Here is a 14,308-nt window from a genome sequence, read left to right as displayed (position 1 = left end):
TCTTAAGAATATCTGAGTCCCTTATCTTCAACTGGTGATAACCTGAATGGAGTTCAATCTTGGAGAATACTCTCGCTCCCTTAAGCTAGTCAAACAAATGATCAATGCGAGGCGGAGGATACTTGTTCTTAATTGTTACTTTGTTCAACTGCCTATAATTAATGCACATCCTTATAGTGCCATCCTTCTTCTTTACAAATAGAACCGGCACACCCAAGGCGACACACTAGGCCAAATGAACCCCTTATCAAGGAGTTCCTGAAGCTGCTCCTTTAACTCTTTCAACTTCACTGGTGCCATACGATACGGTGGAATAGAAATGGGATGAGTGCCCGACACCAAATCAATACCAAAATTAATATCCCTGTCCGGTGGCATGCCCCGCAGGTCTGCAGGAAACACATCGGGAAAATCCCTCACAACAGGAACAGAATCAATACTAGGAGTCTTTGCACCGACATCCCTCAGAAAGGCTATATATGAAAGACAACCCTTCCCAACCATAGGTTAGGCCTTCAAGAATGAAATTACCCTACTGGAAACATAATCAGTCGAACCTCGCCACTCAATCCGTGGCACACCCGGCATAGCCAATGTCACTATCTTAGTATGACAGTCCAAAATAGCATGATACGGAGATAGCCAATCCATGCTCAATATAACATCGAAGTCTACCATACATAACAACAAAATATCCACTCGTGTCTCAAAACCCTCAATAGTCACCACACATGATTGGTACACACGGTCTACAACAACAATATCGCCCACCGGAGTAGATACACGAACAGATGTAATAAGAGACTCACGGGGCATATCCAAATAACGAGCAAAGTATGATGACACATAAGAATAAGTGGAACCAGGATCAAATAATACAGAGGCATCTCTGTGGCAGACTGAGACAATACCTGTGATCATGACGTCTGAAGCAATAGCATTGGGTCTAGCTGGAAGTGCATAGAAACGGGCTTGACCGCCACCTGATCGACCTCCCTCTCTAAGGCGACCCCTAGCTGACTGACCTCCACCCCTAGCTGGGTGGATGAGTGGTTGTGAAGTAACTGGCGTTGAAGCTGATGGCTGACTCCTCTACTGAGATAAACCCCCAAGACGACAAGGACAATGCCTCCATATATGACCCATATCTCCACATTCATAGCAACTCCCGGGTGCTGGAGACGGGGACTAAAGGGAACTCCTAGCACCGGAATGCTAGCAGATGCACCTGGCATAGAAGAGCCCTGAACTAATGGAGCACGAGACAAACTCTGAGCTGGAAGGGCACTGAGTGATGACTATCCCTGATGAGAACTGTGAGAACCATGACCCAATGACGCCCCACGATAACCTGGGCGAGCTGGCTGAGCATGCCAAAATGGACGGCCTCTGCCGTGCTGAAACTGACCTCTCGAAGGAGCACCATCATAACTACCAGATCCTTGAGGCCTTTTGGCCTCCCTCTCGTCTCGCTCCTGGAGACGAACTAACTCAATCTCACGAGCAATGTCAACAACCTCCTCAAAAGTAGCACCAGAAACCCTCTCCCTAGTCATGAGAATACGAAGCTGATAAGTGAGGCCATCAACGAATCTCCTAATCCTCTCTCTCTCTCTATAGGAACCAACCAAAAAGCATGACGAGCTAACTCCGAGAACCTCATCTCATACTACTTCACAGTCATCTCTCCCTAAGGGGTACTGCACCAACAGGCCTACGCCTCTCATAAGCCTCCCACCAAGTGAAGGCAGCTCTAGAAAATTGAAAAGTAGTGAAAGCAACCCCCTTGGTCTCCAGAATACACTCCATACGAAGAATCCTCTAACACTTGTCTAAGAAATCCAGGGCATCATCGCCCTCTGCACCATTGAATGTCGGAGGTGGAAGTATACCAAACCTCTCCAACCTGCGCTGCTCGTCCTTTGGCATGGAAGGAGCTACATAGTCCTAAGTAGCAGCAACCGGCTGGGCTGAATGTGACCCTGGTGTTTGAATTCCATGCACGACCTGCTCGGGTGTGCGAGCGGCGGGAGTCTGAGTGCCTCCCCCGACCTGAGATGTAGCTGCGGCTGTAGTAACTGAGACCGCCTGAGCTAGGCCAGTGCATACTAATAGAATCTGAGCCAAGGTCTCCTGAAGACTCGAAATCACAATGGGCACAACTGGTGCCTGAGCTGGTGCTGCTGGAGTGTCTACAACTGGGACCTGATCTTGAACTAGGGCGGCTGCTGGATCTGCAGGTGCTTCCCTAACTATTGTGCGGGCTACACCCCTGCCCCTACCGCGGCCTCGACTACGTCCTCAACCTCTAGTTGCCACAACTCGTGGTACTGGTGGTCGTCCATCCTGACCACTCGCTCGTGTCCTCACCATCTATGAGAGAATAGAATAACAGAAGTTTAGTCCTCGGATCAGAACATTCACACGACAAGAATTTCAAGAATATGAAGTTTTTCCTAACGGTTCTGCAGCCTCTCGAGGATAAATACAGACGTCTCTGTACCGATCCGCGAGACTCTACTAAACCTACTTATGACTCGTGAGACCTATGTAACCTAAGCTCTAATACCAACTTATCACGACCCTAAACCCAGACCTGATCGTGATGGCGCCTTTCATGAAGACAAGGCCAGCCGACACAAACCCCCAACTAAATTAACAAATATAATAATTCATAATTAAGTCATTAATAATGATAATTCCCAAAATAGAGTGAAATACACCAACTGCGAAAACAAACATAGCCCAACATCGGGGTGTCACCGATCATGAGAATCTAACATAAGTCTAAGAGTATGAAAGAGTTTATACAGTCTATTACAAAACTAGAACAGGGAAAGTAAGATATCAGGGAGAAATACTGGGCTGCGAACACCGAGCAGCTACCTACTGGACTCAAAATAGCCTGCTGGGAGCGATCAACCCTGACTAGCAGGACCCAAAGCTCCTAAATTTGCACACAGGGTGCAAGGAGTAATGTGAGTATGCCAACTCAGTGAGTAATAAAAATAAATGAAGACTGAGCGATAAGAAATCACGTAAAACACAACAACATGCTAAAATGAGGTAGTGTAAAACCAATACAATGCAATAAAATAGTGAAATCTTATAAAAAACACCTTAGTTCATTATAAGATCTTTTAAAACACCTTTTTAACAATTAAACAAGTAAATGAAAAGCAGCAAGGAAAGATAAACACATAAAATCAGCCCCTCGGGCACAATATTAACAGAATCAGCCCCTCGGGCAATAACATGGAACAATATCAGTCCCTCGGGCTATATCACATATCACACTGGGTACCCGCGCTCACTGGGGATGTACAGACTCCGGGAGGGGCCCCTTACGACCCAAGTGCAATATCAAGCCATCTCGTGGTATAATCAACAGGCTCTCGGCCTCACATCAGGCCACCTCGTGGCATAACAACTTAGGCCCTCAACCTCATAATCATAAATCAGTACAACACTGCTGCGGTGTGCAGCCCGATCCTATAATAACCTCACAACACAGGTCCTTGGCCCTACTCAGTTAGAAATCTCTAAAAGCCACTCGAGCATAATAAAATATAATGCTCCGCTCAAAATATCATTTAAGAAGTCAAAACAAAGTAAACATTGCTAAGTTATAAAAACAGTAGGATATAGCAAGATTGAGTACAAGTATAAAGTTAAAACAGCGAGGAATAGTAGTAAAAATCCCCTAAGGTTCCAAAACAGTTTGCACGAGGCCCAGATATGGCATTCAACCCAAAACATGATGATAGCAACAATTTTTCAATAAAATACACGGTAAAACAGTCATACAGGATGGACTAAGTCACAATCCCTAATAGTGCACGACCCCACGCTCGTCATCTAGCGTGTGCGTCACCTCAAAATAGCTCAACGATGTGAAATCCGGGGTTTCATACCCTCGGGACAACATTTACAATCATTACTCACCTCTATCCGGTTCAAACTCTAGCCCGTGATGCCTTTGCCTCTCGAATCGGCCTCCGGATGTTCCAAATCTAACCAAAACCAGTGAAAACCATGAAAATATTCTAAGGAAATAAATCCCACTCGAAAGAAATTAAATTACAACATAAATCCCGAAATTGGCCAAACCCGACCCTTGGGACCACGTCTTGAAATCCGATAAAATTTACATTAATAGACTCCTTATCACTTCCCGAGTTCATTTATATCAAAAGCACTAAAATCCAACCACAACCGGCCCCTCAAATCCAAAATTCTAGGTCTCCAATTACAAGCCCTAGTTCTTCAATTTTTAGGCTTAAATTCTACAAATTCCATGATTAATTTGGTAGAAATCACATTGGGATTGAGTATTAAGTCCATAAATCTTACCTCAAAGTGTTCCCCCTTGATTCCCTCTTCAATCCCCTTCAAAAAAGCTTCAAAATCACCCAAAAATGGAGGAACTTAGACCCAAAATCGCGGAAATGGGTCTTTTAAACATTCTGCCCAGCAGTTAAAAATCCTTCATCTTCCCACCCGCTAACACGAAGAACAAAACTTCCATGACCCCATCTGCTCACTTACCTCTACGCGAACGCGGCAAGAACCTCGCAAACACGATGACCACGAGCCTCAACCCTTTGCGAATGTGGGATCACCTTCACGAACGCAGAGTCCAATTTTCCAGCCTCACATCTCAACCCTTCCCGAACGCGAAGGCCAAAAGATCTGCAACACATACAGTAGATTTCTGCAATTTTTTCAACTTGAAATGATCCGTTTAACCACCCGAAACTCACCCGAGGCCCTCGGGACCTCAACCAAATATGCCAACCTATCCCATAACATCATTCAAACTTGTTCCAACCTTCGGAATGCTCAAAACAACATCAAAACAACAAATTTGCATCGGATTCAAGCCTAAGAATTCTAAAAACTTTCAAATTCTGCTTTCGATCAAAAAGTATATCAAACCACGTCCGAATGACCTAAAATTTTGCACACACATCCCAAATGACACAGCGGACCTACTGCAACTCCCGGAATTACATTCCGACCCTGATATCAAAATCTCACCTATCAACCGGAAAACGCCGAAATTCTATTTTCGCCAATTCAAACCTAAATCTACTCCTTACCTCCAAAACACATTCCGATCACACTCCTAAGTCCCAAATCACCTCCCGAAGCTATCCGAACCATCGAAACTCACATCTGAGCTCTTTAACACATAAGTCAACATCCGGTTGACTATTCCAACTTAAGCTTACTCAAAAGAGACTAAGTGTCTCAAACCTTACCAAACCTTCTCCGAACCCGAGCCAACCAACTCGATAACACAAAATACAGCTGAACAAGGCAATAATAAGCAGAAATGGGGGAAATAGAGCGGTAACTCATGAAACAACCAGCCGGGTCGTTACAATAAATGTTTTTGAAGTACTGAAATATATATATATATAATTACGACGAGTTCAAATTAAAAAGAAAATCATGCAAAGCAATGTAGTATAAATTCCTTTATTTTAAATCACGATATTACTAGTAACTCAATAGGACGGGAGCAAAATATTGATGGGAACATCAAATATGATAGTAAATAAGTAGAGAAGCAAGGTAATTATCATCTTTGGAACCAATAAAAATAGTAGAAACAGTAACAAGCGCACGGCATAACCCTTCGTGCTTTTACTCTCGTCCTCACTATAGAAATCAACGGAAACGACACGGCATCACCCTTCGTGCTTTTAATCTCTCATAATCATGGCACGACGTCACACTTCGTGCTTTTACTCTCAATAATGTGTGTAAGCACGTGATTTTTGCCCTATATGAGAATTACTCCCAAAAAATTCAAAAATAAAATGATTTTTCTTTGGTGTACAATTTTGTGATATTTTGAAGAATTATTTGTATTTGTCTGTGCGTGTTTATTCGCTAAATTAATAAAAAATACAAAAATATGTCGCATTTTGCATGTAGGATTTAATTCTACAATTGTTAGTAATTAAAATTGTTTTACAAAAACTAAAAATTACAAAAATAGGCATCGTTTGCATTTTTAGCATTTAATGTCCAAATATACAATTTTATGCTTAATTAATACTTAATTGTGCGTTAATTGTTATTGGGAGTTAATTTGCGCCTTTATAACTTAATTTAGTTCTTAATAATAGTTTAAGTATTTTTATAATTTAGTTTTAGAAAAATAAAAGAAGAAAAGAGAGCGAAAATATAAAGAAAGTCGGAATTGGGCCTCTTCTTCAATTTCAAGCTATAGGCCCAAAAAATGGCCCAATCTTCCCTACGACCCAGTCCATTTCGAACTGGGTCGACCCAGTCCATTAACCCAACACCCCTTCTTCATTTTTGTCCAACACAAAACAAAACCAAAAAAAAAAAAAAAAAAAAAGTGAATTATCACTATTAATAGTTTTATTTTTTGTTTTTTTATATATATAAAAAAATCCGAAAATATTTTATTTTATTTATTATTTTTATTTTAAATATATATATATATATATATATATATATAGTAATTTCGGAAATGATTTTTAAAAAATAAAAAATAAAAAAATAAAAAAATGTAAAAGAATGTAGAAAATTTTAAAAAAAAAGTAAAAAGTTTTAAAAAAAATTTAAAAGTAAAAGAAGGTTGGAATTAAAAAATAAATATAAAGATATCTGAAAATTTAAAAAATTTAAAGTAATTGAAAGTAGCATTTTTAAAAGAAAAAGAAAAGATAGTGGTTTATTTTTTAAAGAAAAGTTAAATAAAGTGAGATTCTCTTTTAAAAAAATAAAAAGTGGGATTTTAAATAAGATAAAGTAATTAAAGTTGGAATTTTAAAAATAAAAGTAAATAAAGGTGAGATTTCTTTTTCTAAAAAAATAAAAGCAATTTGTAAGTGGGATTTCTTTTAATTAAAAAAATAATAAAATAATAAAAAACAAATCTGAAAATTTCGAAAATTTTGCTATAAATAGAAGAGAAAATTTAGGAAGAAGGGTGGAAAAAAAGAGAGGAAAAACTAGATAGAGAGAAGAAAAAAAGAGGGGGCGGAGTGAGAAGTATACACCCGATATACATTCTGTATACACTGAATATACAGGGGCAGAATTCATTTTGGAGAGTTTTGAAGTTGAAAAAAAATAGTTACTGCTTCATTGCCTCGCTTAAGATCTGAAATAGTCAGAACCTTCCTGCCTTTTACTTCTTCACTATACTTGGAGTCGTTTATAGTCTCCTGGGTTTTCTGCTATTCCTACTGTACTGGTTTGCGATGTTGCTGAATCTGCTGTTGCTGTGTTATTACTGCTGCTGACTTCTCCTTCTTTTGTTCTTGTACTGCTGTTTCCAGGTACACATTTGTACAATCTCGGCTTGAAGCAAAAAATGAAATATTAATCAGGCTTTGTTCCTGTTGAATTCCTCCTGTTTAGATTTGTGGTTGAATATAATTTTTCTTTCTTCGTATAAAGATGTAGTTGAATGATTAATGAATAATGAGGTTGCATATGTATACTTTCTTCATCTAATAATGTTAGTTTAAATTACGGAGAATAATTAATCTGTTTTGATATTATGGTCAATCTCATGTTCTAGTATTATTGAATAACAGAATATAAAATGAAAGCAGTTTTTCTTTGTACAAACTCGATCGCAATTTTCCATTCGCATTAGCCGTAAACTAATAACTAATAAGTTACGTTTTTCAGCATGTAAATAATTAAGAGATTTTCTTTTAGTTTAGAGACGAACTTAATAGAAAATATAGTCATTGTAGGTTTATCCTGTAAAAATAAAAATGAGACGAGCCTCGCCAAATAAAACGTATAGATTGCGGGGCCCTCACAAAATGTATGGTTTAATTAGAATTCGGAAGGACCGTTTAGCGAATTTCACGGTCTTCCCCAAAATAATAACGCGATAGTCTCTTTAGGCGCGTGTTTAATATTTTACTTTCTTAAGCCTGGGTGTGCATTTCATGCGACCCGAATCCAAATCCCAAAACATCAAATAAAACGTGTTCCGGATTGTGGGTGCATTTCATGTAACGCAGTCCAAAGACGTGTTTTAAGCGATGTTCATATTTCTTTTAAAAACAATAATAATAAAGCGGTTAAAAGATAAAATTTGCACATAAGTTCATATTTGTATAAAATCAGACAATCAAGCCGAATATAACAGTTGAGCGACCGTGCTAGAACCACGGAACTCGGGAATGCCTAACACCTTCTCCCGGGTTAACAGAATTCCTTATCCGGATTTCTGGTACGCAGACTGTAATATGGAGTCATTCTTTTCCTCGATTCGGGATTAAAATTGGTGACTTGGGACACCCTAAATCTCCCAAGTGGCGACTCTGAAATAAATAAACCAATCCCGTCTCGATTGTCCTTTAATTGGAAAAACTCCCTTGCACCCTCGCGGGTGCAGAAAAAGGAGGTGTGACAGCTCTGGCGACTGTGCTGGGGATCATAACCCAGAACCACTGGTTCAGGGTTCAAGAATTCGAGCTTAAAATAATTGTTATAGTTGGTTTTATTTATTATCTGATTTTTTTACATGATATATGCCCAATGTGCTAAATGACACTTTTACCGCTTTAATATTATTTGAATTATGAATATATACAACTGCTACGAAACCCCCTTCTTTCTGAGTCTTCTAAATTTATGGTGCACACGTGCGCGTGGCCCACCTTTCTGTTAAAGTCATACCAAATAAGACGAAGTTGGGACAAGTAACTAGGCCGGGTAGACTTTCGTGCTCCCGGTACGTTGCCCCCGCTTCGGCTCAAACTGTCCGTTTGGGTAAGCCAGGGCTAGATCAATATGCCTCAGGTTTTTTCACTTAGAATAACTCAGCTTCATGCCGGATCCCTAGTAGGAGCGATTGTTTGCATCACGTGCATTTGACTTTGGAGACTCAACACAGGGGTTGGGTCTGTCTAGGACAGGTGTACCAAAAAAAAAAAAATGACCATCCTGATGCATCTTACTTGCTGCTACTTGCGCATTTATTTGATCCGGATTTGTGTGTTGACTGACTTTTGAATATCATGAATAATATTTTAAAATTGAAAAAAAGAAATAGCGGTTAGGGAATTGACTGTTTATTTTTGAAAAAAAAACCAATGCCCAAATACTGTCAAAACTCTGCCGAAATTTTGAGAAAATGAAAAAAAAATGTCTTATTAGTTTGTTTTATTAAAACCAAAGAAAAAATAGAAAGAAAAAAAAATCGTTGTTTTGTCTTATTTTTCAAAAAAATAAAAAATAAAAAAAGAAATATATATATATATATATATATATATATATATATATATAAAGGAAAATAGTTTGTCTTCCCCTGAAAATGACAATGAAAAAGAGTCTTACTTTTAAAATAGTTTTTTTTTTATTCGTTTCTGAAAAATTCAAAATAATAAAATAAAAAGAGTCGCGTTGAAAGTGGTTTTATTATTTGTTGCAAATATATATATAAATCCAAAAAGTTTTACTTTATTTCCAAAAATGTATATATATCTTTATTTGTTGCAAAAATATTTGTCCTGCCGAAAAGTCTAGAAAAGTTTTTTTTAGACTCCCAATTTTCAAAACAAAAAATCCAAAAATATTTTCCATTATTGACTTCTTTAAGAAAGTCTTTTTAATTATTAAAAATATATATATATATATATATATATATATATATATATATATATATATATATATATATATATATAATAAAATAAAACAAATTCGAAAATATTTTCCTTCTTCTTTAAAAATTGAAAAGAAAATTCAAAATTCAAAAAAAATATTTTTTTTTAGAAATCATTTCATTTATTAAAGGTAAAATTCCAAAAAAATATTTTCTTTCTTCTTAGAATAAGAAAGAACAAAAAAAAATCTTCCTTTTACTTTTGAAATTCTCAAAGTTTAAATCAAAAGAAAAGGAATTCTTAGAAGTCTTTCTTTCAAAAAGAAAATCAATCAAAAATTCAAAAAAAAAATATATATATACTTCATTTCTTCTTTCAAAGCAGTTCTTTTACAAATTCAAAATAATAATAATTTAAAATTAGTTTACTTACTTTATTCATGACCTGCCCGAACTACGCGGGTTTGATTCTCACCGGATGTGAGATACGTAGGCAACCCTCATCGGGTCCAACCCCCATTTTTGCTAAAATAGCCAAAAAAAAAATTAATAAAATAAAAATATATATATGTCAAATTTTAATTTTGTCATAAAGAAGTCGGGTGACGCTGTTTTATCAAGACATAGCCGAATGTTCCCGAAAAGGACGCCGGAAGGCTGACTTTGCATAAACAGCCACTTTTTGGGTCATGTTTTGGATTTGGTCCAATTGGCCCACACAGCCTTAAAAATCTTCGTCCCCGAGACGTTGAAAGGCCGTGCTTGCAATATTGAGTTTTCTAATTTGAAAAAAAAATGATAAAAAGAGTCATAAATAAGTCAGGTGATGTTGTTTTGCCATAAATAGCCGAATGTTCCCGAAAGGGACGCCGGAAGGCTGACTTTGCATAAATAGCCACCTTCGGGTCATGTTTAGGATTTTTGGTCTAGTTGACCCACACATCCTTATAAATCTTCGTCCCCGAGGCGCTGAAGGGTCGTGTTTGCAATACCTGGTTTTTATTATAATTTGAAAAGAAAAACAAAAAAAAACAAAAAAAACAACAACTAGTCAACGGTCAGGGGAATACCGTTCAAATTTTGTCATAATAAGCCGAGCCAGCTTCGACCGCGTCTTAAACCGTTCTTGCCGAAATAGCCTTAGAGTATCTTTCAGTTGTCGAAAGGTTATTTTCGTAAAAGAATGGACAAATTTGTAAAGTGTCATAAAATAATCCTCCCCGGCCTCAAAATTTATACAAAATTTGGAAGGGGCCACGTTTGCAAAAATAACCGTTCGGTTGCATCTGTCAAACGGAGAAAGGAAGCTGGCCGTTTGTTTTGAATTTTGTAAATCTTTTAATTAAAATACGTGGGATGTTTGATTTTCGAGTTTGTAGGTCATCTTCAAACCTTTGAAACCCAGTTTATTTTAATATGAAAATCGAAAAAATGATTAGTATTGTTTATCTTTTATTGGTCCGAACTACGCAAGGTCTGATTCATGCGGGGTCATGATACGTAGGCAATCTCCATAAGATTCGACCACAACAAAAAAATGAAAAAAAAAAGGAAAAGAAAAGAAAAAATGAAAAAAAAAATCGAAAAAAAAGAAAAAATGAAATGAAAAAAAAAAATCGAAAAAGAAAAAAAAGAAAATGAAAAAAAAATGTTATTAATAATGGGGACCGACGGAGTCCATTCTAACCTGTTTTGAATCGCAAAGAAAGAAGGTGGTTGGTTTGTGGTAAGCCGGAAATACAAGACCCAGAAACACACTTTGCGGGGATCAGGCCTGATAGCAGAAGCACTCGAATCCTATTGGGACTTGTTGACTAAGGTTGACGATATCGAAGTTGGAAATGGTCTAGACAATACTGATGCAAAGCTCAGTGGCTAAAGATGCCAATTTTGATAAAGTGGGAGGACGCTCCGTTCCGTGGTTAGCAAAAGAGAAGCGGGTGGTGTCTTATTTTGTTGTCATTTCTGTTGTTCGGATTATTAGGATTGTAATCCGAATATTGTCTTGTGTCAAACCTTCTTATCTTTCCAGTTTGTCATATCAATTTGTTTAAGTTTTGTCAAGGTTGTGTTAAGATTTTATTCTGGTTGTTTTGTTTGTTTTATTATTCAAACCATTTCACCGGTAGTCTAATACAAAAGCCGGTCTTTTATTGTTTCCAGTCATCTTTTGTTTAGTCCTTTTATCATTTTGTTCAGCGCCGATTCCAGTGACATGACATGCGCACACAGTTTGGGCCTAGTCTTAAAAGTTAATCATAAAACCTTGGGAAGATGATCAAAGCATTTAAAGGAAATAAGAACGGTTTGAGATTATTTGGAGCCCGAGTCATGTGGAACTGGGGCAAGTTAAACACAAAGAAAACCGTTAAAGAAAGATTAGCCTAAATTGGCATGAGGGTCGTTCATAATAATGAGAATGAGAGTATCGCCCAACGGTGCTTTAGAAGTGACAAATGAACAAACAGATGTTGAATATAATTGTCAAGTCCAGCACCATCGGAAGAGACTATAAATCTATGTTCAATTGTGTTGTTTGCACTTGGCATGTTTTGAAGACTGGAATGACGAAGGCATTTTATTCTGCTACCTAAACACTTTATCCTTCGTTACCCCTTTTGAGCCTTATTTATTTTCTTTCATACCCCTCGTTCGGAATCAATAGCAACGACTAGGAAATACGAGCCTGGAAGGTAAAGAAAAATCATCAAAAAAAAAAAAATGAAAAAGAAAAAGAAAAATAAAAAAAAACAAAAACAAAAGAAAGTCAAATGAAAAAAGAGGAATTGGGAACTACGTTTGACCTGATTCCTCAAAGAGGATACGTAGGCGCCTCACGGCTCGGTCATGGTGTAAAAAGAAATTAAAAATAATAAATAAATAATCCCCAAGCAAGAAACTGGGGCAAGGGTTGCGCTCGTGGTAAGCAAAATTGGTTCCGAATGTTGTAATTTTTAACCCCAAATTTATTTTGTTTTTGAGCCTTTAATACCCTTTCTTTCTAGCCTATCCAAAAACCCACATTACGGTCCAAAGAAAGACCTTCTGATCAGTCTGCAAAAGATGCCAAGTCAGACAAATGAGAGTCTTACCGGTGAACATAACACTCTGTTCCACAACAGAAAGGACTCTAATCTCCAGCAGAGAGAGTCATACCGGCAACACTCCAAATCCCCAGCTGGAAAGTGATATAAATGAGAGAGTCTTATCGGTGAAAATCTTCACGGACACCATAAGGCGATGAAAGCTGAGAGAAAAACCAAAATGAGAGAGACTTGATGGTGAAAACCTTTTGGGCACTACAAGTCGAATAAGATTGGGAATCAGATGGAGGATAGTCAAGGGAAGATCTTGAAAGACGATTGACGACGGAGGATAGGCCACATATGCATGTCATGACCATTAGAGTCGGTGTCTGCGTTTGATAGGTTTTTATTTATAATTTCTTTTGTTAAAGAGTCATCTTTTTCCTTTGTCTTTTATTCTGTTCCTTTTTATCTTTCTCCTTTCATAGAAATTTCCCCAGTAGAGTCTGTTTGGTCAGAACCAGTGGGAAATGACTTCAAAATAGGCCATCAGCTTTCCAAGATAAGATCTGACTAATACATCCAAGTGATATAGTCAGGAAGGAACAAGCGCGAGGCCAATGTCAAGAAAGATATCCCCAGCAAAAGGGAATTGACAAAAGGATCGACGAGTGTCTAGAGGGATATCCTTGCCGAAATCAGAGGTTATTAAAACCTCAAGGCCAAGGCCCGTGGACAAAACAAGTAGAGCAATAAGCATGATTTGGAAAATTCATGCGAGACTAAAAGGTCGGAAAAATGCAAGTCTCCAAGCCATGTCACGAAAGAAGAGGGATATCCCTAGCAGAAAAGGATTATCCCCAGCAAATAATATCATCCCCAACAAGTTGTGGAATGCAGAGCAAGGAAAGGAGAAAGGGAAAAGCCATCCCAGTGGAGTATCACAACCAACTACCACGCTTTAAGCTAACAAATTTTGTTTAAATTGAAACAGGTAAAGGAAGTGGCATTGATGACAGAAATACAGGCCATAAGGGAGACTGTCAAACTGGGGCAGAAAATTTTCCTTTCATTTGGAAATTTTTCTGGAAGTCAGATACCCATTCAGGGTAAAATGAATATAGCACCAGTCTCAAGGGAAGTGGTCTTTGAACCAGTTTTACCCCCAGCATAACAAGTTTTAATAAAAGAAGTTGTTCCCCAACAGACAGAACAAAGGGATGACATTTGTGCTCATAAGAGCAAAAACCATTATCATCCCCAGCAGCTTCCAGAAGAATGATGCATCAATTTGAAGGGATAAAATTCTCCAGCAGCATTGTCCTCAACAACGTTATCCCAAGAAGATAACACTTTTATCCCCAGCAGTGTTGAGAGAAAATAAATTCTGAAAAAAAATGAATTTGAAGGAGGGGAAGAAAGGAGACTCCCACAGTGGTATTATCCCCAGCAAGCAAGAACAAAGCAGAGCGGAGGATAAAAAATTGAAGAAGAAGTCAGGCGTCCACCTGGAGAATGAGGATGAAAAATTGAAGAAGAAATCAGGCGTCCACCTGGAGAACAAGGAAGAGAAATGGAAGTATTAGTAGTCAGGCGTCCACCTGGAGAACAAGGAAGAACAGTTGAAGTATCAGCAATCAGGCATCCACCTAGAGAACAAGGAAGAACA

The sequence above is a fragment of the Nicotiana sylvestris genome, chromosome 9 (genome assembly GCF_000393655.2).
Source record: "Nicotiana sylvestris chromosome 9, ASM39365v2, whole genome shotgun sequence".
In the NCBI taxonomy this organism is placed as follows: Eukaryota; Viridiplantae; Streptophyta; class Magnoliopsida; order Solanales; family Solanaceae; genus Nicotiana; species Nicotiana sylvestris.
The sequence above is the reverse complement of the archived record's forward strand: the minus strand, read 5'-3'. Positions refer to the sequence as shown.